The sequence below is a fragment of the Pelecanus crispus genome, chromosome 6, assembly GCF_030463565.1.
Source record: "Pelecanus crispus isolate bPelCri1 chromosome 6, bPelCri1.pri, whole genome shotgun sequence".
Lineage (NCBI taxonomy): Eukaryota > Metazoa > Chordata > Aves > Pelecaniformes > Pelecanidae > Pelecanus > Pelecanus crispus.
The window spans coordinates 26,691,232-26,716,250 of record NC_134648.1 but is presented as its reverse complement, the minus strand read 5'-3'; positions in this window follow the sequence as shown (position 1 = coordinate 26,716,250).

Below are 25,019 nucleotides of genomic sequence, written 5' to 3'. Positions count from 1 at the left end.
AAAATTCATTTTGGGTCTCTCCAGGAGGAATTTCTTTTACTATGTTTTATTTGGATTTGGAACTAAAAAAATTAAAATATCCACAGTTTGCAAGCAGGCAGAGAAGTCATAATAAAAAGGCATCTTAGAGTGTTCCTAGAAAGTTATATGGCAAAGTTCAGATTCCTGGAAAGGCAGTAAAGCCCAGGAATCAGATGCACAAAAAAAATGGGATCAGATCTCTCTCTTCTCTCATGTTTTTTCATTTTTATATCTGTTCTCAATCCGTCAATTTTTGAAGCTTCTTTAAAAACCTCTTGTAAAAGTTGTTTCCCTGTGTTCCTGGATCTGAACAATGATAATGGCAATGTTGTTGGAAACTTTTAGGTGTTTTTTTTTTAATGATTACTAGTGGTAATGCCTAGCAATGGTAATCCTCTAATAAGCAAAAGTAGTTATTCTTAGTCATACACTGGGAAATGAAGGAGCAGGCAAGTGATTTAAGCGATTTGCCTTTGGATCCTTGTGTAGCTGAATTACAGTCTCATTCTCTAGTTTCTGTGTTACATTATGTTGGATCACCATGTTTGCAGGACAGTGTTTTTTCCATTCTGTGTGCTACAGAATGTTTCTCATTTTGGCAATGAATGTTTCCCATGTAGTCCTCCTAATAAATGCACAATCAATAAAACAATTCAGCTGTTTATTCTGAAAAAAATATTAGCTATTTGCTTGAATAAGCAGTTCTTCCTAGAAGATATTTATAACCTCCATGAGTCCAGCCACTCAGTCCATTTCTAAGGAACTTAAAAAAAGAACAGAAATATCTTCTGGAAAATGATGAAACAGCCTTTATTCCCAAATTTTCCTTCTTCACCTGTCATTTGTGTGTTACTCGGTTAGGACGGCTGTTTTCAGGGCATGAGGAAAGAGCTCGATTACCAGAAATAATTTCTTTTTTTTTCATAATAACAGAGTAATTAATGAGTTATGTGGTGACTTAGCAATAAAAAAGATATTTTGAAATAAAGGATGTTAATCAACAGAGTAATTTTCATATTCTGGAAAGCTGCTCTTTCTCAAGAAGAAAAGATTCTGAAGAATACAGCACATGGATTTGCCAGGCTTACTGTTCCAGTTTTCCAAAATAAAAATTTTCACAACAGACAATATTGGGCAAAAGGATAAAAAGATGTGGGTTTTTCTTGGAAGGCATCTTAAGATTTGTCATATAATGGAAATGCACTTCTTTCACAGAAAAAAAAAAAAAACCAGTTGAGAAAACTGTTGACTTTTTTCTTTACATAAATTCAGAAGGGCTAGGTGATTTTCTTCCATAAGAAATCTCTCATAAGACTATCGATATCCTATAACTGAGAACATCTGTAGTACTTACGAAAATGTTAGTGGTATTATACACCCATCGGTTCAAAAGACTTTAATTTAATAGGGTAATTTAAGGCAAAAGCAGAATTAGACCCTTGGTGTGCAGTGATGGTGCTAGATTGTAGCTCATCATTGCTTCTGATCTGCATTGCATACTCTGATCCCACAGCAATTACAATGACTCTTGGTCAACTCCATTCCCCAAACATCACCGACAAGAGCCTCATGTGCCAGAGTATTCTACGTAAGTGACAGGCAGAAAACACTATTACAGCTGGAAGAGCAGAGCCACTTCCAAGAATTGGGAAGGGAAAGCAGGACTTTCCTGTTAGTGCCTTTTCCATTCCTTCATTCTGAACAAGCTAAAGGAACCATGATATGTTAGACTGCTGGAGCTGATTTCCATCACTGGTTTTGCTTTGCCTACATCCTTGAAAACAAGCTGGTTGCTGGGGGAAACTTTATTAAAAGCACAGTGAGATTTTCTTCTGACTTTTCTTCTGACCTAAAAATGATACTGACATGAGATAGAGAAAACTTTAAAAAGCTGGTTTATTCTCCCCTCCCCCTTTTCCCATCAAATATATGCTTTCCCCTGATGATTCAGATCTATTCTGTGTCTTCAGAACTTGCATTCTTGTGAAGGAAAAGGGTGCATATCTGGACCATATAATCAACATTTTGTTAAGGGCACACAGGATGGACATACAGGCTCATCCCTGACACTTCTTTGCAGCTTCTTTTTTTTTCTCCACTGTATGGCAGAGACATTTCACAGATTCTACCCTAAAAAGAGCTAAGTGATTTGGGGGTTTGTTTAATCTTCTTTTTTTATTTTTTTAGCTATTAGTAAACCTGCTGGAATCAGCATCCCCAGACTACTTGCAATGTCAAAATGAGCTCCCTATGTCATATGATCTGATTAGCAAATAATGCTAATGGAGGATGAAGTCATGAAATAGGAAGTATTTGGATTTTTGGTTGTTTTGCCAACACTAAAGATAAAACATTTTTATTTTAAATTGGCTGGAATTCCTAACAGCAGGGAGCGCAGAAGCTGTCTAAGTGAAAATAAGAAAAGAAAACATGCTACATTTGGTTCAGATCAAAAGTTGTGGGTTTTTTTAAGTTTGGCTGCTGAACTAAAAAATCAATTATTTTCACAGCTCTTCCTGAAAAGCAGTACCAAACAGTACTTTTCTGACTGAACTTTTCTCACCATGGAAAAGCATTAATAAATCCTAAAAAAAGTTGTAGTTCAGTATAACACCAAGACCATCCCTGGAGGTTTTTTGGCAAGGCTGTGAAACTCAATTCCCTGTCTGCTCTCTCAGTGCCCAAAGATGGACTCTGGACATTACATTTTTCAGCTGCAATTGCAAAGATTTCCTGGCACGGCTCAGCTAAGACGGCCACGTGCCCAGGAGGTGGCCTGCACTGGTGGTCATGTCAGGTATGGGGAGTGAATGGTAAGAGCAGCCCTGTGCTCAGGATGGGCAGGCAGCCCTCAGATGTGTGTACAAGGAAGCTGATTGCTGCCTCTTGGACTCCCGTCATCTAAGTCACAGTTTAGGTCTAAGAAACAAACTCTGTATTTTCCAACCTGTGATTTGGCTGTGGCTATTGGTTGTTTTATCTACATGTTGGGCTACAAGCCATGTAAGCTGATGCTGCTTGTAGATCTACATTTCAGGCACTGGTGTGACAAGACATGGGCACCTGGCTACATAACAGCTAGTTATAATTGTGGGGAGACAGAGGAGGAGAGGAAAAAAAGAAGTGATTCAATTTGTGCAGAGTGAGCTTTATTTGATTTCAGTAACCAGCCGTTACCAATAATCGACTCTTTGTATCACGTGTGCTTCACTACGTACTTCATTTAGACCTAAAAAGATGATGGCAATGTTAAGTAAATAGTGGACAACTATGAAGAATATCAATTCATTAGAGTATCCAAATTATGTAGAACAGAATTTAGAATAATTTTTTACTAATTTGGAAACTGTCACAAAATTCATTTAGAAACTCCTCATAGTCTTACTGTTTTCCAGTGTGCAATGCATGGCTAGGAGCTTTTTTCCTCTGGCTCCTTCAATGCCAGAGGCATGAAGAGTAGTCTGTAGAGATCACCAAAACCACTACAGCACTTATTGTGGAAAGCATGGTCCAGATTTACATTGATGCTGTCCACTAGCTATGTGCAGTTCAGACCTGGTAAGGATCTCAGCAAGTCAGAGCAGTACGAGTTCACCATCTGGCAAAAGACCATTCCCCCATTAAGCCTGTTTTGAGTAACATCAACTCCTTCCCAGAGAAATATTCCCGCAGCTTTAAAAGGAAGAAGTTCAGAAACAGCTGAATTTAAAAAAATGGGAGTACTGTATCAAGTACTGAAGACACATCAAAAATCTTACTCATCCTCCATCCATGCCAGTGGTTACACTTGGACTGGTTCACCAGCTGCTAAACACTTGCTGGCCCATTGCTGGTCTTCACATATACTACTGCTGTTTACCTTCCTGTCTTTTGCTTGAAAAAGACTCCCAGTTGCATCTTCAGTTTGTGAATCTGCTGATTTAATGCTAAGGTTATATTAAAACTACAAGGTATATTTTGAACTGGTCCTTGTTTTAGTGTTAAACAGCCAGCTTTATGTAAATTATCCATGTAGCAATTAAGACTGTTCTAAGGTCTACCCTAAGCCGGATCATTGTGTTCTCATACAGTAGTTAAGGCATGTGAGTGTTTCTAGGCAACAGCCCTCCCTGAAGTGATGTCTCCAGCATCACAGCAGCTGCTCTGACCTTCCTTGCCCAACAACTGGGTGCTGACAGGCTGGCCAAAGCCTTATACTCAGTGTGCACCTGGAGTGAGGCTGAATCCAACGACAGTCACTACTGCCCCATATAACAACTGCATACAGCATGTGTAGTAATACAGTTTCTCACAAGACTTCTATTAAATAGAGTTGCTATCTTCTTATTTTAACAATTTTGAAACTGGAACATAGAAATTATTTGCTTGTAACCCAGGAATTTTGTAGTGGAAACAGAAATAAAATCCAGGTGTCTGGACACAGAGTACTGTGCTTTACCTACAAGATCACACATGCTTTTTTCAACCTCATAAACAGAGCAGACTTTGTAAGAATATGTCTGGTTTGCATATGGATCGCAAAGGACAGTGAAGTTTGGAACTCAGATTTGAACTCAGGGCTGCCTAGTGTTATTGAAGTCCTTCAGAAATATTAGGGGTACTGAACCACTGCACATAGCACTGCTGTGGCCATTAATCACAGCACAAGTTTTCCATTCAGAATTCAGCATACATTTAATCTATCAGTTCAGAGACATGCTGACAACAAAGAGTTATTTTCCTCTGGCAGATTAATTTCTCTTTTATTACCTCTTCAGAAAATCCTACACTGATATCTCGTCTTCTCTCTGAATCATCCAGAGAGTACAGGGAATTGGATATATCTATGGCCAACAGTTGCAGATATCTAGTTTAGAGCTAATAGGCAACCATCCAAAAAAAGTAACTGAAGATGTTTGTATAAGACATTGAGGAAAAAAAGGGACTGGAATGAATAGAGTTGTAGGAAAGTCTTTTCAGATCTGTGTTCCCCTCAGTGATACTAGATGAGATGTTAAAAGACAGTCCTAACTTGTCATAGGCATTAGATAATATTAATGTTGTTTATGGAAGTTCATGAGGGCAGGACAGCAAGCACATGATGTTAAATTTTACCAGAAAGTAGAAAATTCTTCTTCAGAGTGTTTGTGTTTCTGTCCCTGAGGAATGGGCTACCTCTGAACTGAGGAAGATGCAACAGTCAAGAGTGTGTCTTCCATGAGTGCTGTTTAGTTTCATGAATAGAAATAAAGAAATTATACTATTAGTAGTACAGTCATCAGTACAGTAGTACATGCAATTAAAGTCATCCACACAGTGTACAAATCTAGAGATAACAACACTACAGCATGCAAAATAGCCCAGTCAGGCCTCTTTTTTCTCACACAGAATGCTACATGTCTGTGTGATTTGCCAATGTACATACTACATTATATCCTTCAGTTCCTCTTACAGTGCACTGTGGTGCTGTGAACTGTTAACTATTGCCTTCAGCTCCAAAGAAAAATTATTTAGGTAGCAGATGAAGTAATACTTTTATATAGCTTTGTCAGCAGTCTAGGAACCATCAGGAAAAAAAATATGCAAGTTATGAGAAAGTACTTTTAAGAGCTTCTACATCTCTGGCTTCTACTACCACTTACTGACAAATTTGGCCAAATATCCATGACCATGGCCTTAAGCTGCACCTCAAGATTGCTAAAGCTTTTCACACACAGTAGTGGAGGCATCAGTTCACATAAAAAGTTTCTAATGGAACTGAGTGCACTGCTTCAGGGTCGAGAAGTGCTGAAACAAAGCAAAATCAATGCCTAGGCAGCACTACTGATTCCCGGTGGCATGGCGTGCACTAATAGACTAGAATGGTGTTGTAGAGTAGAGAGAGAGAGAGTTGGAGAGAGGAGAACAACTTTATTAAAGATGACTGCTCCTGCTAGAAGAGAAGAGAAGAGAAGAGAAGAGAAGAGAAGAGAAGAGAAGAGAAGAGAAGAGAAGAGAAGAGAAGAGAAGAGAAGAGAAGAGAAGAGAAGAGAAGAGAAGAGAAGAGAAGAGAAGAGAAGAGAAGAGAAGGGAGACGTTAGTGGAGCTGCTGACTGTGCACAGAGAGAACAGATGTTGGAGGTTAATGGAGCATTAGTAAAAGAAAGAAAATCAAAGTCTCCTAATACCTGGTATGGTTATTTTAGTCAGAGGATTCTTTACAGAAATGCAGAAGGTTTAATCGTAGTTGAAATTTAAAGTAAGACACTGCATGGCCTTGTTTAACATACAGGGTTTCAGCCATACTTGGCTCCAGGATTGCCTTCTGTGAATTTCTCACTTCAGAAGTATTACCTGCCACCATTCTATCAACCAACCTTATTTAACTGTAATCATTGTCTCTCCAAATACAGATAAAGTTTGGAACCCTCCTTCTAATGAATTACTTTGTGTAATGAGGATAACAGATTAAAGAAGGAAAAGGATACTCACTTGAAGGAAAAAAATATTTATGCAATACATAAATATATCCTGTAATTATGTTGTACAGTTATAAGGCATACAAATTAACGGCTTGTTTTCTGTTTTACCAGCAGTAAACAACAGAGATAAGAGCTTTCAAACTGGTTTGTATAAATGACTTTTTCTGGTACTAATAAAGGCCCCACCTGACACTGTAAAAATATAACCTCAGGATTCTGTTTTCATTTCATGAGGAGACACGTAGGCCTGTGAGCTCCCAAACTCTTTCTGAGAATAGTTTAAAAATCACCATATGCACTTCATTGCTAGCAAAAGGAACTACGTGCTGACAGACTTAAAAACTCAAATTGATTGCTTATTGAAAGAAGCCTCAAGGTAGTGGGAAAAGATAGCAAAGTGTCCTCAGGCTGCTCGACAGAAGTGTCTCAGACTCCAGCCTAGCTAAGTGGCCATATATCCTGGCTTTTCAGTCGATACTTATTTCTCCGAGGAACAGTTTTGGGTACTCTGGAGGTGTTCAGGATTCCAGTGAAATCAGGATTCATTAGTGGAAAGTTTTTGTTTTGTAACCACAAACTGTTGTCTTTTTGCTCCACCGAATGTTAATGATATTAACGTCCGTTTCTCATGACAAATTCGTTCAGACACCAGGTTAGTAGGAAAGTTCTGTATCCTGAGAAACACACACGTATCACAGTTGACTTACAAGCCGGCCATAGTGATGTTAAGGCATTTGTTTTAAAGATACTTCTGCATGACAATTGCATTCATTTGAAAATACTACCCAAAGTGAAGTGGGTTTTTTTATTTGCTTGTTTTAAAAAAACATTTTCTGAATAGTAGAAAAATAGAAAACAGATCAGGCTTGTTTTACTACACGTGTGCAATAGTCTCTCTCCCTGTGAACCATGAGGCTACAGTCTATAAACTGAGTGAATGAAGCTGCAAGCTGGGTATAGACAATGGGCTGTTGGTCTTTAGCTTGCTTTAGAATTAACGTTTAACTCAGATGGTACAGTGAAAAGCCCAGTGTAAAGTAGAAAGAGCATGTTTGTGCTCTCAATGTATTTCTCCTCCCTTCTCAGTCCAGATCCTTGGTGCCTATATTGTCTCTTCTGCATGTATACCAGATTGCTCCCAGGCTCCTTCTGGAGGGAGCCAGCTTGGCTCCTGCTTGAGAAAAGTATGCAAAACTCACAGGACTGTTTTCTCCAGCATCAAGTCCATATAGATTGTACAAACATGGATTATATTGACTTCACATACCTCTGTGTAGGACAGTCTTCCAATGTCATCCCAGAACACTTGCGCACAACACACAGTCTCAGCATGTTTTAAAAATACCATTCTGATGGCTGCAACTAAGCCTTCTCTTTATTTCTGGCACTTGGCAATGGAAACACACACAAATACACAGATGGTAATCGTTCTGCTTCAGGGCTATCAGGATGCCTTATGGGGCCCAGAGTCTCCAGCACTGAGTGTAATGTTGTATGGATATGGGCAATCTACTCGCATTGTGAGAACAAGCCAGGCTGTACCAACCAGCCTCAGTCCAAGAGCTCACTTTCTGGTGAGACCAGCAAAGACAGTTTGGATGTAATATAAACCAATCTGTGCTTCTCGTGTCTCCTACACTAGCTAAGCCATCAGGTGTGAACGTGTTTGTGTGTGATGTGTACATATAAAGTTACTGAGGAGATGTGTGCTCAACAGCTGTGGACGAACTGATAATTTGACATTTCAGTTTTATTTCTTGCTGAATTGGCTCATCTAACAATATCTTCATTCAGAAGGAGCTTGTAAAAGGAAAAAGGAAATATTAATATGATATTTCTGCCCATTTCTCTTTTCAGTTGCGCTTGGTTTCGTCTGGGATCTTCCATATGACTTTGTTGTTCATCATACAAGAATCTTTTCAGTTCTAACTGTTCTGCCTTGCTCCTTACTAAGGTATGCAATCACTTTTTATTCTTGTTTTTCAACAATTTTCCTGCAACTTTCATTTTTTCTAATCACAGCTGAAAATAAATAAAGATAAGTTCTCAGTAACTTCAGTTGAAGGCTGTCAACTGATGACAGCAGAGCGTATGGCCATTTTGTTCTTCATGGCTTGCCATTAAACTACAGTTCCTCTGCTGTTATTTATTTTTTAACTCCCTCACTGTTTCCTTTAACTCTGTAAATATTTGGGGGATACAGATTGCAAAAGAAAAGATACAAAAAAAGATGCTGATGTTGTATTGACGTGAATTACCTGATATGCTTTGCATGACAAATATTTTTTTATAAACTTACGCTTAAAACATGAAAACCAAGCTAAACTTATGTTGCTGGTGAACTTCTCTTGTCTATGAAAAAGCTCCCAGATGTTTTTCCTGTTTTTCTTCTGATGTTCCCTTCAGAGTCTCAAAGTGTTCTTCTGTCAGGTATGCCTGTTTAAACACTTTAACTCTTACATAATTACAATTCTAAGACATTGAAAATGAAGAAATAAAGAATTTTTTTTTTCTTTTTCAATTAGTCTTTTAACTGTAGTCACTCCTCCCCCCATGGAAAGAGAAATGTTTATCATTTTTTTTGAAATCTCGGTCCCAATATGAGATAGGAAAGGAGATGGCTGCTCAGTATATATAAACTCCCAACTAAATTGTGATATGTTGTAAGACAGCAGTCTGCAAGTGTTTCAAGAGTATAAAAAACAACAAAGAAAATTAGTTATAAATGTCTGGGTGTCTAAGTGCAGACAAGACATTGAGAAAAGAAAAATCTAAGCTGAATAGTTGCAGAATTTTCCTAAAAGGGAAGCATTCTAGACTGTGAAGGGAAGAAGAAGAAGTCTCATACCTTGGGGCTTTAAAAGCAAGCCAAACCAGAAAAAATGTTCAGAAATACATTTTTGTGAAAGGCAGATGTATCTCATAAGGTTATTTCAATGAGGAAACACTTTGGAGAAAAACACTATTAATAGAATAACAAATAGGATTATTTAGTAGTGTTTTCCATATGTAATTTCAGGCTGTCTTTTACTAACAGGCAGTGCTGTAAACTGAATGTTATAGTGTCTTTTATACAAAATTAATTTCTTTTGTTTTACTCTCACACCCTCCATAGTAATAATGTAGGTATTGTCAAACAAACTATTGGTCTGTGTTATTTAAATCTCTGCGCTAACAAATGCCAAATCCTTCAGAAAAGTATAGACTGCCACACTGGGCTAGACCAGTGTGAGAGAATGATCAGCAGAACATTTGTTTCAGAATATTTAGGGAGGAGAACAAGAAACAATGCACAGCATAACAGTATGAGCAGTCCCTTGAGACACGGTTCCAGGTCCCGTTACCTGAGCTGGCAGCTGCCTCTAGACCCAAACAAGCAGGTGAAAATAATCTTGTCATGTCCCTGATCTGACATGAAGTCTTACAGTTGATAAGTATGAAAATTTTCATTCTGTTTATTCTAACTGTAAATATGAATCCTATTCATATTAAAAAGGAACGATCCTTGTTCAAAACTTTAAGGCAATTAAGCTCTAATTGTGTATTTTGTGTATTCCTATTTTTAGTGCTCAATCTCATGCTAAATCTTAATTATCAACTATAGCACAAAAATATCTTACATTTCTGTGCTTCTTAGTGTCAGCAATGTTATTCAAAAGAAGGTATTATATATAAAAATATATACAGTGTATTTGTGTAAACACATGGTCAATAAATGAAGCAGACCCTGCAAAGAGGCAGATAGCATGGGAAAGCTTGGTAAATTTAAGATTTTTTCATATATCAAACTTTAGTGTTTTTGTTTGGGTTTTTTTGTTTTTTGGGGGGGGTGATAATAGTATCTGTTGGCAAAGAGAGGAGATAAGAAACTAAGTGGGAAATTATATAAATGACAGATCCAGTTTAATTTTTGCAACTGTCATTTCAGTTCAGACTTTGGACTCCCATGTGTGTCTAGTTACTGGTGCTCGCAGCTCTGTACCAAAAATTGCACTGAATGATCAAACAGACAATCCCAGTTGTATGAAGTTCCCCAAGAAAAGACTCAAACTTTTTCTCTTGCCATTTCTTTTACAGGGAAGTAAAAATGTTCAAAATAAACTGCGCCACCTAATATTATGCTAACCATTACAAATTCTAGTAGTTACCTGTAGCATATATGACTTATGAAATACTTTCGTTTACTTGTAAATTAAACAATGTCCTAGTTATCTTTGCATGCATATCATGGCTGAAATATCAACGTGTCAAGCTGGTAACATCTGTGTAATGCAGATAACTTTTCAGCAAATTTCTCCAATTGCCTTAGCCATTGTTATTTCCTGTTTTTAGCAATGATCAATTTTTCACTGAAAGCAGAGCTTTAAGCATCAGCATATAAGCTATCACATTTTACAGGATTGTCAATGAAAAGCAACACTAACATTCTCACTATACAAAAGCTTTAAAGACAACAAGGGATTTTGTACACAAGTAGCAGTGTTAGAACCTCTTCTGGGCAAACTGCTGGGTCATTATATTCTTTTTACATAAACCTTCTTGCATTTGGCCTGATACGCTGGTCTTAGGCACTTCCTGTCCTAATCAGTTGTTCAGAGTGGTTGCAAGAAATTAAACAGCTGCTGTCTTCAATCTGCCATATTAAATGGCTGCATTGCATTAGTGGATGCAGTCATATGTTTCAGCCACTCACTATCCAGCTCTCTTTTTCATTGTCTGCTACAGGGATATTTTCTCTGAGAACATGAGGGAGAGGTGCATGTTTAATTTTCTGAAGTGCCAGGCTCCCACAAGTCCCAAATGAAGTCCCTATATTTTTCTTCAGTGTACTTTGGCTTCCTATCAAGATGGAAGATTGTGTATAAAATGGGAAAGATCAATTTATTATCACATTTCTTTCAGCAAGAAAACAAATAGTTATTAGATGGTCTGGGACATAGTCCTGGCAGCTGAAAGGAGGCAGTGTAAGATAAAGAGTTCTCCATCTCTCTTTAGTTTAAAATTACTTTCTAGAAAGAAAACTGCAGATTCGGGAAAAAAGTTTAAACTGACTGTTAGTTTTGTCTTATGAGCTCATGCATCAACTGTGACGGAATGGAGCTGGCTTGGTGGAGTGTATCATTAGAAGAGTCTTTCACATATGCCTCACTCCTCCAAAACGCTCAGCTGATTTTCCACCTGGCACTGGAAAAAAAAAAAAAAACCAAACCACCACATAGGGAGTGATTACTGAGAAAGAGTGGGGGAAAAGAAGACATAGTGCTATGCCACTCTTAAATTTGCTAAGAACACCTGGTTTTTGACAGAGTGGTAGGAAATGACAATAGAAGGCAGTTAATTAGAATAAAAAAAATAAGAAATGAGAAGTGGCTATAAAGAACAGTTTGGATTAAGGAATATCTGAAAGTTGATATCTGTATCATCATTCCATCCATTTCACACAAAAGGACTTCACAAAAGCTATGGAGTACAGACATATTTGTTCTACATGTGACTGTCTCTAATGAAGATTATAGCTCAAAGTATATTCCATCACAATTCCTCCAAAGTCAAGAGACTGTGATAAACTTCCTTACAGGGAATTATAGCCAAATTCCTTCTACTGTTCACATACACCCTCTTGATATGAGTGTAATTAAATGTAAAGTACAAACACAAATGTGGCTCCTGTCAAGATAGATGAACTTGACCAGTCATGGTGCCCCTCACCACAATCATCAGTTATGTGTTGCCTGTTCTGTGGTCATGCCTAGGACAGCTTTGCTCTGTGTGGAAATGAATTTTCATCCTTGAAGATCATTCTGGTAAATTATGCTACAAATGACACAGCCTGGTACAACTACTGTGGTTCTTCAGGGGAAAAACAAAGCCATGTTCACAACAGGAAAATCTTGCTGGAAGTAGCTATTACAAAATGTCGCTACACACCAGCACTTGTAGGATGGATAGCATCATAAAGAAGAGAAAAAAGGGCACTTCTCAATTCAAATTGACACAGTGAATCCCAGAAAGAGTATTTTAACAAGATTCAATGACTCCAGGACAGAACTGTTATGACTACATTTCTAACTTTCTCTCACTTTCCACCCAGTCATCAATACTTGCAGTATTTATATGCCTTTGCTGTGGGTAGGAGCTGATAACTTGGGAACGCCATGTGGGCTTCAGTCTGAGTCAGGCCTGTTGAAAGTCTACGTCTGTGACCTGAAAGCAGCACTCAAACACATTGGCCTGTTTGGGCACGTGTTGCCCACAGCAAGCTCTGAAATTCACGTCATGGACGTCAGAAATTCAAGTTTCTGCTGAAGCTTGCATGCATTTTAGATTCAACAGTTACAGCTAGCTCATGAAGCATCACTAAGTGAAAAGCAAAAAGCTGTGAGCAGTAGAAGGAACTTTGGGGCAGAGTCTCAGGAGGAGACGAGGTGGCTGTGAGCCCAATTAAAATTGAATTTTTATTTAAGAAAACCCATAATATTGCAGAAGTGAGGAGTTTACTCTCTCTCTCTTCTTCGCTGTCCCTCCTTCTTTTATCTGCCCTCTATAAATCCCTTCTTGCAGACTCCAGTGAACAGGAACTCCAGAAGACTCACTTTTCCTCTAGCCATTTAGCAATAAGGCTAGTAATATGAATTGCCAGTCACATCAAGCTATTGTAGTAATCCTTTGTAAGAAGAAATTGGACCATTTTTATAGGTCACATCACTTTTTTTACAATGTAACCCAAGCAACATGCTCTTTTATGCTAGCATGAAAACACAGATCTAAAGCCATTAAACCAAAATGACAATCTGGGGTATGAAACAGAGTCAGACAGAGGTTGAAAACAAAAGATTATTTCTCCTGTGCTGTCTTTAATTATGAAGCATCAGTATAAAATCCTTTGTAGCAAGTTCAATAGGAAAATCTAGTGGGATAAGCAATTAGCACCATCAGGGTCCTTTTAAACACTGCATCATCCACACAGTGCCTTTGGGGTTCAGTGAGGGAAATCTGAGTTCTTGTTCATTGTTGTAGTCCCAAGCGGGGAAATTAGCAAGTAACACATACTCATACGCAGTGCCACCACTTCACAATGAGCCAGCCTAATAGACCACTCACTGAGATGACATAATATGCCAGCAAGAGTCTGCTCCTGAAAGAGACATTGCTGTGGCTTCTGCTGTTGCTGCAATCCTGTTAAAATAACATGCAAAATAATCCAACAAGCACAGCAGTAAAGGGGGATACAAGTTTATACCTTTAACAAAAGTTTTCTGGAACTTCTTCACTCGTAAAGGCTTTATCCAGACAGACAAATATATTTTCTCCTGTGCAATACCTTATCATGTGCAAATATGAGATCCTAAAATTAGAAAACAGAAACTTTGGCTTGGCCAATCCACGCTGGTGGGAACATGAAATTTTTATAATTGGATAACAAAAGATGCCATTTAGGACTGGCAAAGATCTAATATTTTTCTGCTTTTCTAAGTGGGATTTATCAGAAGCTGAATCCTGCTTAGTCCCTTATTTGGCTAGAAGAATTTTTAAACAGTAGAGGTATTTCTCAACTCTTGGTTTCTTGAGTGTAAAAGTACCAAGTAGCTTTTAGGACTCCAGGATTGCTGCGTTTCAAGGATTGAATACAGGGAGAAACAAGGGGATATTCTAGTATGGAGACCAGAGAAAGAAATAGATATAGTCTTGATGTCCTCCAATTCTAGGGCTGCGAAGGGCCAGTTTGACAGCTGTAATGACAGCATCTAAATTGGCAGGAGATTTTTGTAGTGCTGAATTGTAGAACTTCCTGCATGAAGACTATCCTCACTGTGAAGGATCCTTATCCTGACTTGCGCCTTTTACCCCCTTTCTACACCACCTGCAAAAGCAGCTCCTGGACCTTCTGTTTGCTCTTGTTAGGGAGGGGAGACACCGCATGTTTCACGTCTCAGCCACAAATTATAGGAAATCATAGTGTTCTGAATACAGCTGTCATCTGTAGTTACACTTAGCAGTCTTTGACATCTGTTTCTAGATATAGATTATCCTAAACTTTGAATCAAACAGATTAGGGATGGTAGAATTTGTTCCAGTGCAAGTGTTAGTTCTTTGAAATGTCATTTTCAGCCATGACATTTGAGTTTGCTTTTGCTCTAGGATCATGACACATGTTATGAAAACTTTTTCTGAAGAAGGAGCTATGGAAAGAGGGTGGAAAAGTGACACTTCTGAGTCTATCTGTCTCCCAGGCATGCATATTAGAGGCATTTTTTCTTTTGTATTTCATAGGCAATGTCATCTTTTTCATAATTATCCAGTTTTGTTTCCCAACTGAAAACACTGTGGCTCTACCTACAAGGCAGTGGGATAGGAGGAATTAATTAGTGTGGAAAGTGCCTGGTGGAGAATAAATGCAGTGATACTGAAATTAAATAAATGGATGCAGGAAAGAGAAAATAAAATGAGAGTTAAAAAACCAGTAAATCTTGCACAGGAAGGGAGCAGGGCTATAGTGATGGATCCAAATACTCCCTTATAACTTCTGTGAGGACCGCAGATGGTAACAAGGTGACATTTTATGGTTGCTCTCTTCACCTAGACATAAGCCAAACATTAAGGAGCTATTTGCAGAAATTGTCTTTCTCTTGGGGCTCTCAGCTGTCTCTCTGAATGCTTCGTCCCTTTCTCCTTCCTTCACTTTCTGTTCCTGTAGGAAAGATGATGAGTTTTATACACTCTGATGTTCCTCTGTAGAATGTCAGCCTCAAAAATTCAGCTTGAAGTTTTCTCTCCCCCCCATCTGTCTTCTCTCTTCTGTCTCTGGGTGACATCTGGCATATTGGCTGAGGTCTCCAGGCAGCTTCGTGGCAGCTCCAGAACTTGCCTAGGGCAGCTGGCTAGAGCAATCAAAGGGGACGCCTAGGTTGTTTTGTCCTTGCTGAATGTCGGTTTCTTTAAGTCACCTTTGGGTTCTGGGAATTTTCAGACCAGTTTTTATTTGCGACTCACTTGCACACAATCTTAAGATTGGAGGAATGAAAGCAGATTTCAAAGAAACCTACAGTGTTCTTTAGTTCTTGAAATGTGCTCTCCCTCCCCATCCCCCAATAAACAAATTAGTAAATGGAAGAGACTTTAATCTTGGAAAAAATGGTGCTTCTTTTTAATGATGTGATCTGTTCTGCACTGGAGAGTCAGTAAGTGTTTTCCACATTTGGAAATGCCTTGACTTTTGTTGACAGCAAAGAGCATTTTCATCAGAAAGAAGCAAATTTAGTATATTTCTTATGTGGAAGACCTCAGAGAGAAGAATGTGTATAGATTAAATTTTTGTGATGATGGAGAAGTTCCACTGTCTTGCCAGATTGTCTTCATCTTTTATCCCAGCTTACTATTATCTCCCCACCTGCTTGTTTCCTTGACATAAATACCTGTGGCACCAGTCTCTCCAATACACAGTTTCGAAGATAAATTTTTTTAGTCTCTTTGTATTCTTCCCTTAAGTCCTTTCCCCCTATATCAAACTCTTCTTTTTCTTTTCTGATAATGAGTTGTCATTTTTTTGCCTTCACTCACAGGATCTTTTCCAATGCATCGACTCTGTCTCTTTGGGCTACCACAGCTGCTCTGTCCACATTCAAAAAGCTGCTCCTTATGTCTACTGTTTAATCCTGCACCTCATGCCCCTGAGACTATTCCATCTGAATTGACCTCTGAAGCTAAAGCTCCTTGATCCTTTGCTCTAACTGGACAGGAGGCAGAATGGTGACTGTTGTGAGCTAATCCTAGCCCCAAATACCCTGAAGGCCAGCCAGCCAGCATTTGTCTTCTGCTGAGAGCCTAAATTCCAGAAAAAGACCTTTTCATGCAGAAAACCAAAGCACAGAAGCATTCTGCTGACCATCTCTTCTAATCTTGGGGGTAATTGGCATAAGAGACAGCCTTGTCACCTCTGCCAGTTTTCCACGAGCAAAGCATTTCTGCACCCAGGGAAATTCTTTGGATGGATATGTGTCTTAGAATGCTTCAAGGTGTCTTTGTCTTCAAAAAGATGTACTGTTTTGAGACAGACACTCAGTTTATGGCTGTCTTATAAACTCAGAGTATGAACTCAGGATTTTGCCATGGGCTTTAAGTAGGCTTGCAGAGTACAATGTACCTCTGCTGAGATGTCCTCAGGTTCTGTAGGAATTTGGCCTTTAAGCAGAGCTACAGTTATTTTATTATTGAACTTCAAAACATGCACAATAAACCTTTTCAGTATTTATGGAGTGCAGTCTTACAACCTACCTTAGGGTTTGTAGCATTTTGAGGACTGGTTAGTAGCAGAAAATCCACCAGCCATGGTGCTCAGTTCTATTCAAAATACATTTGTGCTTTAAAAAGGTCCTGATCTCACACAGTGGATTGATTGTAAAGTTTCAGGTTTCTAGCCATTAACTATGGTTTGAACTGATATTTGTTCTCTATGGCAACAGCATTCTTCATGTAATAACTTGAGTGATTTACCTTAATCTCAGAGAGTGCATGCTGAACCGCACCTTGAATACGTCACCCAGCTACCTCACCTGCCAGGCTGGCAGCCCTCAGCGTTCCTCAGGACACTTCAGATATCCAATATACACCAGAAAGTAATCAGTTGTGGGTACATGAGCCTTAAGCTCTGCTGAATATCACAACCTGAAATGCAGGACATGTCTGCTAGTTGTATTTTTGTAATTGCTTAAGAGCACAGTACAGTGTTACCGGGTGTTCAGAGCAATCATCAGATGAGACGTGACAAACTGCTCAGTCATTCAGCCAGAGGTATTAAGGGGGCTGATGATAGCATACTTCAAAAGAAGCTAAAATCCTTGAATATCTAACGTTATCTCTATGTTAACAATGAACACTCTCCAAAGGAGAGACTGGAGCCTTTGCAGGACCCAAAGGTGAAGGAAAAGAACATTGGTAAAGGCAGTAAAAATCTTAACTGGAAATAGAACTGGAGATTTAAATTGAACAAAAAGAAGTTCCAGTAATCAAGTGTACTGGTAATTTCCCTGGTAGTTGAGTTCATCAATAGAAACTAAGATCTGCACTCCTGTTGTCCTATCTCAATCCGGTGAAAAGCCAGGCCTCTTGCTCCAATAGAGAGAAAATAATACTGCTGTTTAGGGAGCCCTGCTTTTATTCAGTTTTACATGCATGCTCTATTTTTAGAGCAAATTATATACCTTTATTCAACAGAACAACACCTAAACCCCATGTTTGCAAGTGCAGCTGGAAGGATGTTTTTTGTTCTGAAGGGTCATAAAATCTGAGTGAATGCCAAGGAGCTGGTTGTGCTTCCAGGAACAGGCTGTAGACTATTTTCACACATCATGCAACAAAAATAAAAGAAGTCAATAAAGCAGCCAGTTGGGGAAGGAAGAACAAGGTTTACAAGCATGAGATAATGTGATTTATCAAAGGAGACATGTGTAAAACAGAGTCATCTTTAAAAATTAAAAAAAAACAGATCAGAATAACTGAGTGTCTGACACATTGTCTTCATAAAAGGTATACCCCAGAAAGAAAGAGTAGAGGGTTTTTTTCCACACATTATTTCCATTATCTCCAGAGAGGCAAAATTCAAATTTCCTTTCATTTCAGGTACTTCCCACATTTACATTACCATAGAAATTATGATTATTGGTTTTCCCCTGACAAAGGCTGATTTATGAATATTTCTAAAGGAACTAAACCTTTTTCTTGCCTCGGCAAAAATGCTGCTTTTTCCCATTTCACATTTTTGTTTGCAAATGATTCAAAAATACTAGTTTTTCTGCCTGTTCTAGTTACAAGTAGTTGAATTGAAAAAGTGCTTCTTCAACAATTTTAAGCCCTTTTTCAGCTTTTAACAAGTCTACAAACATTTTGTCCAAATACCTTGCTTAAATGTGAGCTTTTCTTATGTCACTTCCACCATACTTCAGGTAGGTAATTCATATGATTAGGAAATGGTCTTTAATGTATCCACTTTTACCTGCCCAGGCAGTAGGGAAATGGGTGTAGGTTGGAGAGCATTGTAGAATTACCTGAGTGTGTATTGCTCCATGCATCACTTTCAGTAACACTAAGGGACTCCTACAGTTTTTTGGCACGATGCACAGTCTCAGTTTTGACCTCCAAGAACGCTATCCATTCAAAGTAATTGCCTGGACAGCAAAGTTCCTAGCTGAAATGTTTGTAGCCAAATCCCTGTTTAGCTAATTTAATGGTTCCTGGCCAGACTCAAGTGAGGTGTGGTTTTTTGGAGTGGGTTGGGTTTTTTTTTGGTTTTTTTTTTTTTTTTACTCCCATCAGAAAAAAAATACTCCTATAACTTTGCATAAATTGCTTCATATTTTAATGTTCACAATTCTATTTGCATTCAGATTTCACATGTGCATTTTGTGAAAATCAGTTGCTCAGCTGTGCATAGACAGTGTTGACAAAAGGAATTGTATTACTTAAGGGAAATAATTTGTTCTGTGACATTTATGTAGTCTTTTCTCATAAAACATGATTTCACACAAGAGGTGTGACATATTTCAACCACCAGTTGATTAAATACATACGAGATAGGAAACAGAGTGTTGGTTTTCTTGCTCCACGTTTTTCACAAATGGGAAAAAGGAGATTTTCATCATCCCTCAGTACAGATCAGAGTTCATATCATCTTTGCAAGAGTCCAGCTGCTCTAAGAAAAAATCACAAATACCTAAGCAGAGCTATTTTCATGCTGAAGGTGGCAGTATTGGATACAGACACCATCCAGCTCATTGCAAACTAGCTCTAGGTCAGCAATTTTACCGAAGCTCAAGGTTTTTGATGGAAAAAGCAGTGGTGTATATCAGAGAAAAATGTCCAGGCTTGCTTTAAAATGCTGCTAAACTGAGGATGTGACATGGCTACAGTCTGGCTGTGCTGAACTGTTACTGCTTCAGGAGTATTAATAAGGTCAAAGCAAACAGCATGAGAAACTAATGCACGAGCTTCTCCAAAATGCCTTGCCTCGCAGAGGTAGAAACTACTTCCCAAGATGTGAAAGGAATTTAATGCGATATTAACCCTAAATCATATTGGTGAATTATGTTAGCGGAACCACGTAATGCCAGCTGAAACAAAGGGATTTCTGGTATGGATATTTGGATCCAACACAATTCTGTCTAGACGTATGAGATGAAGTAAAGATTGAGTGGTAAGAGTGATCACTAGTGCCAATGACTACTAAGCACTCTCTTGTGACAAAAATATGCTCTGTATTGTGGATCCAGTTCAAATATTTAAGATTAGATACAATTTTGCTTCTGACTACACTTCTGGTAAGGTGTCAGAAGATAACTCTGTGGTAAAGGAGGAAATAAAGACACCTGTAAAGCAATGTGGCAGAGAAATAAAGAAAAGTCTGAATTTTCCTGGTGGCACCTTTTATTGCAGTGTACTTCTGTAACTAAGTCTTGTGCCTGTATAAATAGGAAACTTGGTTATTTGACACCTAAATTGTCAGTCTGGTTTCCCAAGACTCTTAATACTGCACAGTGAACAGAGACATAAATTAATCCTTCTGTTGCTGTTTGTCAAAGACACTGGAGAGGCACTGGAGTTTTATGATACATTTCATTAGGGCCAGGATAATGCCAGCCACTGACATTCAAAAAACAGAAAGAACACTTTCATCTTGGCAAGAATGGCATTTTGGAAAAGTTATTTTCTTTGCAAGAGAGAAGCAATCAGGTGAACCAATTGACTCTCATGTCACAGATATCAAAAACAAAAATCAGCTTTGTGAATAGGAACAGTTGTTAGGATGAACTAATTTGTGGTATATTTGAAAACATGATCAAACAAGGGCTAAGAAATAGAAGTGACAGCATAAAGTAGGGATGTTTGCCAGACTCGTAGAAAATATGCCTCAATAAATTCAAGTTTTAGTGTGCTTTGGAGAGAACTGCTAAACATCTGTGCAAAAATCTGCATCTAAACCTATAAAATGAATCAACGTCAGTGGCCAGATTTGACTACAGTAAATATGAAGTCGTGACATGTTATGGAATTTCCAGTCAAAAGGATGCATTGCCATATATACCCTAACAGTAACAATTTTACTAGAGCATGGTTCACCATACCAGTTACAAAAGAGGTGTAAAAAGCATCTATAAGCACAGAAAATCCAAGATGTGATTTTGGAAAGAATTGACAGACTTGATCAGTGAAGGTCTGAATTTGTCTCAGAGATTTGAGGATATGTACATTACTGAAGCCAAAGGAGAAACCTACTTTCTGTCCACAAAATTCTGCCTTTTCTTCAGGAGCTCTACCAAGTCCTTGATGAGACATTGCTGTAAAATTTAACTTTACTGTTTGTGGACAAGGATATTTATGCTTAAGAAATGCAGGGGTTTTTTCCCCCTCAACTGTACCTCAACACCAGGTACAATAGGAAAGATTCTTCATCAATAGGAAAATCATATATAAAGCAGGTTTACCAGTCAGTCAATTTTAACTTAAAAATACAACAATCAAATGTCTCCAGCTTTAAAAATTTCTTGCATTAATCAGCAGCAAGTAGAGCAGCAAGTAATGAGCCGGAAGCACTTATGGCAAATGAAGATATTTAGAATTCACTGCAGTGAAGATCTCATTTAAAAAAAACTAAGTCTCAAAAAATCACCACTGTTTAACCAGATAACTTTGAGGGATAAGAATTGCTATCCTCAATACTGTCTTATCTGTCTCAGAAGCAACAGATGCTTCAAAAGTTATTACCTGCTAAGTGGAAAATTACAGACCAGATGGAGCTAATTAATTTGCAATTAAAAAATTGCCACAAACCAAATAATATAATTAATTTTCTGCAAGATATGGTTATGCAAAAAATCGGTCTGCCACTTTTAAGATGTCCAAAACATTCATAACAGTTATATAAGCTGATGGATACTATGGAGCTGGATAAGCACCTACAAATTCCAATGTGTAGCAAACTTGGGTGGGAAATTGCAAATCTGGACAATAAATTTTCAAAAAGCTGTGAAACTTGGTGTTAATTTGACAGGTTTTTTATCTCAGCTGAAACCTCTGCTTGGAAAAAAAAAAAAAAAAGGAAAAAAACCGTAAAAGTTTGTCTTTGCAAAGCTACAAACCAAGTTACAGAATTATTTTTCCAACTTGGAATGTGTATTGCTACAACTTACATGTTTTTCCAACTTGGAATGTGCATTTCAACAACTTATGTGAACCTCTGAACCATGCAGGAGTCTGTGCTTCCCTGTGAGATTCCTGTTGTGCTTGCTTTGACTCCTCAATATATTAAAAAAGCTTTCTTGCTGTAGATATGCATAGCGAATAGTCAAGTGATTAAAGAAGGGGACTCAACCTCCCAAACTTCATTAATAAACTTAGAGCTACTTTGAGCTTTTTTGCACGTGTGTACAAGTGTACATATATATATGTATGCATGCATATGTATAAATCAAAGTTTCAGGATCAAACCTTGCTGTATAGCTTTAAAAAAGATACCTTTATCCCCTTGATTTTTGCTCAGTTTGGATATTTTTCATACAGAAAAAAAAACCAGTCATGTTTGTGGAGCCATGTAAAACCCTGCTAGCTAAACCCTGTGGGATAGAGAGACAAAAGACTTAAGCTATTTCTCCTAAGAACAATGTGTTCAGGACTTTCATCTTACCCTTTATTCAACAGCATCATCACTTCCTTAATGTGAAGCAAGGAAATATTTCCAGTCAGCTCATGCACTTCGCACTTGCAGAGACCTCCTCTCAAAGGAGGACAGAAGTACAGAATTGCTACTGCTTCTGTCACCATTTTTTTGCACAGCTGTGGCAGCCACTTCACCACAGCACACCCTGCTACTTTGTGGGCACTGGGGAGTCATGCTGTCATGCCAGGGCTCTCTGGGCACGCCTGGGAGCTGGGGAAAAAAAAACCTCTCCACAGACTGATCACAAAGCACTATACACAGTTAAGTGCATCTAACAGAATAGGGGAAGAGATGCAAAAGGCTAACTTGGAAACTCTTCAACTTAACTAGGCTCTTTTTTTGATTTGAGCATTTCCAAAGAAATCAATGGAACCTGGCAAAACCTCTGGATATCATGCATAGTGGGAGATAACCTGAATAGCAAAAAAACAAACCAAACCGAAAAATGCTAAATTAGCAGAAATTCCTGAATTAGGTGTAGTATGTTAGCAAAATTTGCAAAATGGTTGTGACACATATTCTTAAAGCTGTAAGAACCAGGTCTTAGCAAAACATGGAGTAATAAAGGTATGACCACACTGTTATCGATTGTAATTTCTTGTATAAATTTAAATAACTTCATAGATAATTCAATTGCTTTCCACTTCTGTGAGTTGGACAGTAGTTTGATGAGAGCCTTGTAAGTGCAAGAAACCCTTTCAAACTGTAGCATGTAACAACTCATGTTCCTGTATTTGCAATTTATTTTGTACTTTCTTTTCATGGCTGTCCTGGTTTCGGCTGGGATAGAGTTAATTTTCTTCCTAACAGCAGGCATAGTGCTGTGTTTTGGATTTAGTAGGAGAAGAATGTTGATAACAGGCTGATGTTTTTAGTTGTTGCTGAGTACTGCTTATGCTAGTCAAGGACTTTTTCAGCTTCCCATGCTCTGCCAGGCGCACAAGAAACTGGGAGGGGGCACAGCCAGAATAGTTGATCCAAACTGACCAAAGGGCTATTCCATACCATATGATGTCATGCTCAGTATATAAACTGGGGGGGGTTGGCCGGGGAGCAGCGATCGCTGCTCGGGAACTGTCTGGGTATCGGTCGGCGGGTGGTGAGCAATTGCATTGTGCATCACTTGCTTCGTGTATCATTATTATTATTATCATTATTATACTGTTACTATTAGCATTACTATTTTACTTTATTTCAATTATTAAACTGTTCTTATCTCAGCCCAGGAGTGTTTCTCACTCTTACTCCTCCGATTCTCTCCCCCATCCCATCGGGGTAGGGGGAGTGAGCGAGCGGCTGCGTGGTGCTTAGTTGCTGGCTGGGGCTAAACCACGACAATGGCACATGGCACCACATAGTAGCCGAGAGTGTTCTGCTGCTTCAGGGATGTTACAGACCAACTCTACTGAAGGGAAAGGTGTATAGGTCACTTAACTGTCCTGCATCTTTTGTAATGTTGTTCTTAAAAAAACAGTATAGTTAACCTTCACCTTAATCTTCATTTTCTTTAGCATCTTTGAGAATAAGAGGGTATGAGATTCTATCTCACTAAATCCTGACCACAGGCTGTGGTCTAAGACAATCTAAATCTTCTTGGGAAATGACAAAGGGCATTTTGCAAGGGTGGAAAAAGACCTGACCCAGAGATTCATATGGAAAATCATTATTTTATAGAAGTCTTCCCCCAGAAGAGGCACCGGGGGAACTTTTCAAGCACTTCGGTTCACATAACCTTACAGGGAAATGGTAAGAAATAGTTAAGAGAGGATTTGAAGTATTAGAGATTGCAGGATCTTGGAATCATGGTAAAACTAGACATAAAGATGTCTCAAACAAGATTTCCCACATCTGAAGTGTTTACACTTTCTGACTGCTTTTCAAAATGTTGCTATGTCTGAAGTCCTCTCCCTCTGCCTGATCTTTTAATGAAATAATAGAGATAATATCTGCCTCTCAGTGGGATGTTCATACACTCAAATGCAGTTTAAATAGGTGGGAATTAATTACAGTGTAGCAAGAAAAACTTCTGCAAATTTGCTGAGTGTTTTTTATGGCTATTCAGAAGCATTTTTTTTTACCTGATGTTTTCAAGAACATTTAAAATGTATTAATCTTTATTTTAGTCTTATAAATCAGATACTCTAGCTATTAATTTTCTTATTTAAGAAGAAAGAAAAAAGACAACACCATAAAGCTTATTTCCAGGTGCTATCCAGTGAATCCAAGGAAAAATCTCAGCTAGAAACTGATGATTATGTATCAAAATAAATAGGAATATTGTCATTAATTTTAATCATGTATGCTCCTCCCACTTTAAGGTTTTGTTAGGTTTGGGTTTGTTTTTTTTTTCCCCTTTTAGCCCCCTTAGCATATTCTGAATTAGTATATTAAAAGTGGAATGAAAGAGGATACACTCAGTTACCAAATAAGAGTAGGACATTTCATTTTACTCTGCTCTTTTGCATTCCTCTAGCTCATTAACAATACAACACCTCGGAAACTTTGAATGGACCTACATACACAGAATGGACTGCAGTGATTAGTTTCCCACAGGTACCATTTAATAGGACATATGTAATGATATACACAGGAACCACCTGTAATAATCCTGAGGAGAAACATAGGCCATGCTCATTGACAGCTAAACTTCATAAATGGGCCTATCAGATTTGAAACTCAGAACTGCTAACTCCAAAAAATGAAGGATACACTTGAGTGAACAAATTGTCTTGTTTGAGGACTAGAGCTGTTCTGAATGTAGCTTGGTCACGCATGACAAAAGCTAAACCAGCAACTTGTGACAAAATCAGACCTGTTGTAACACACCCATCTCTGACCTTCAAGAACTCCAT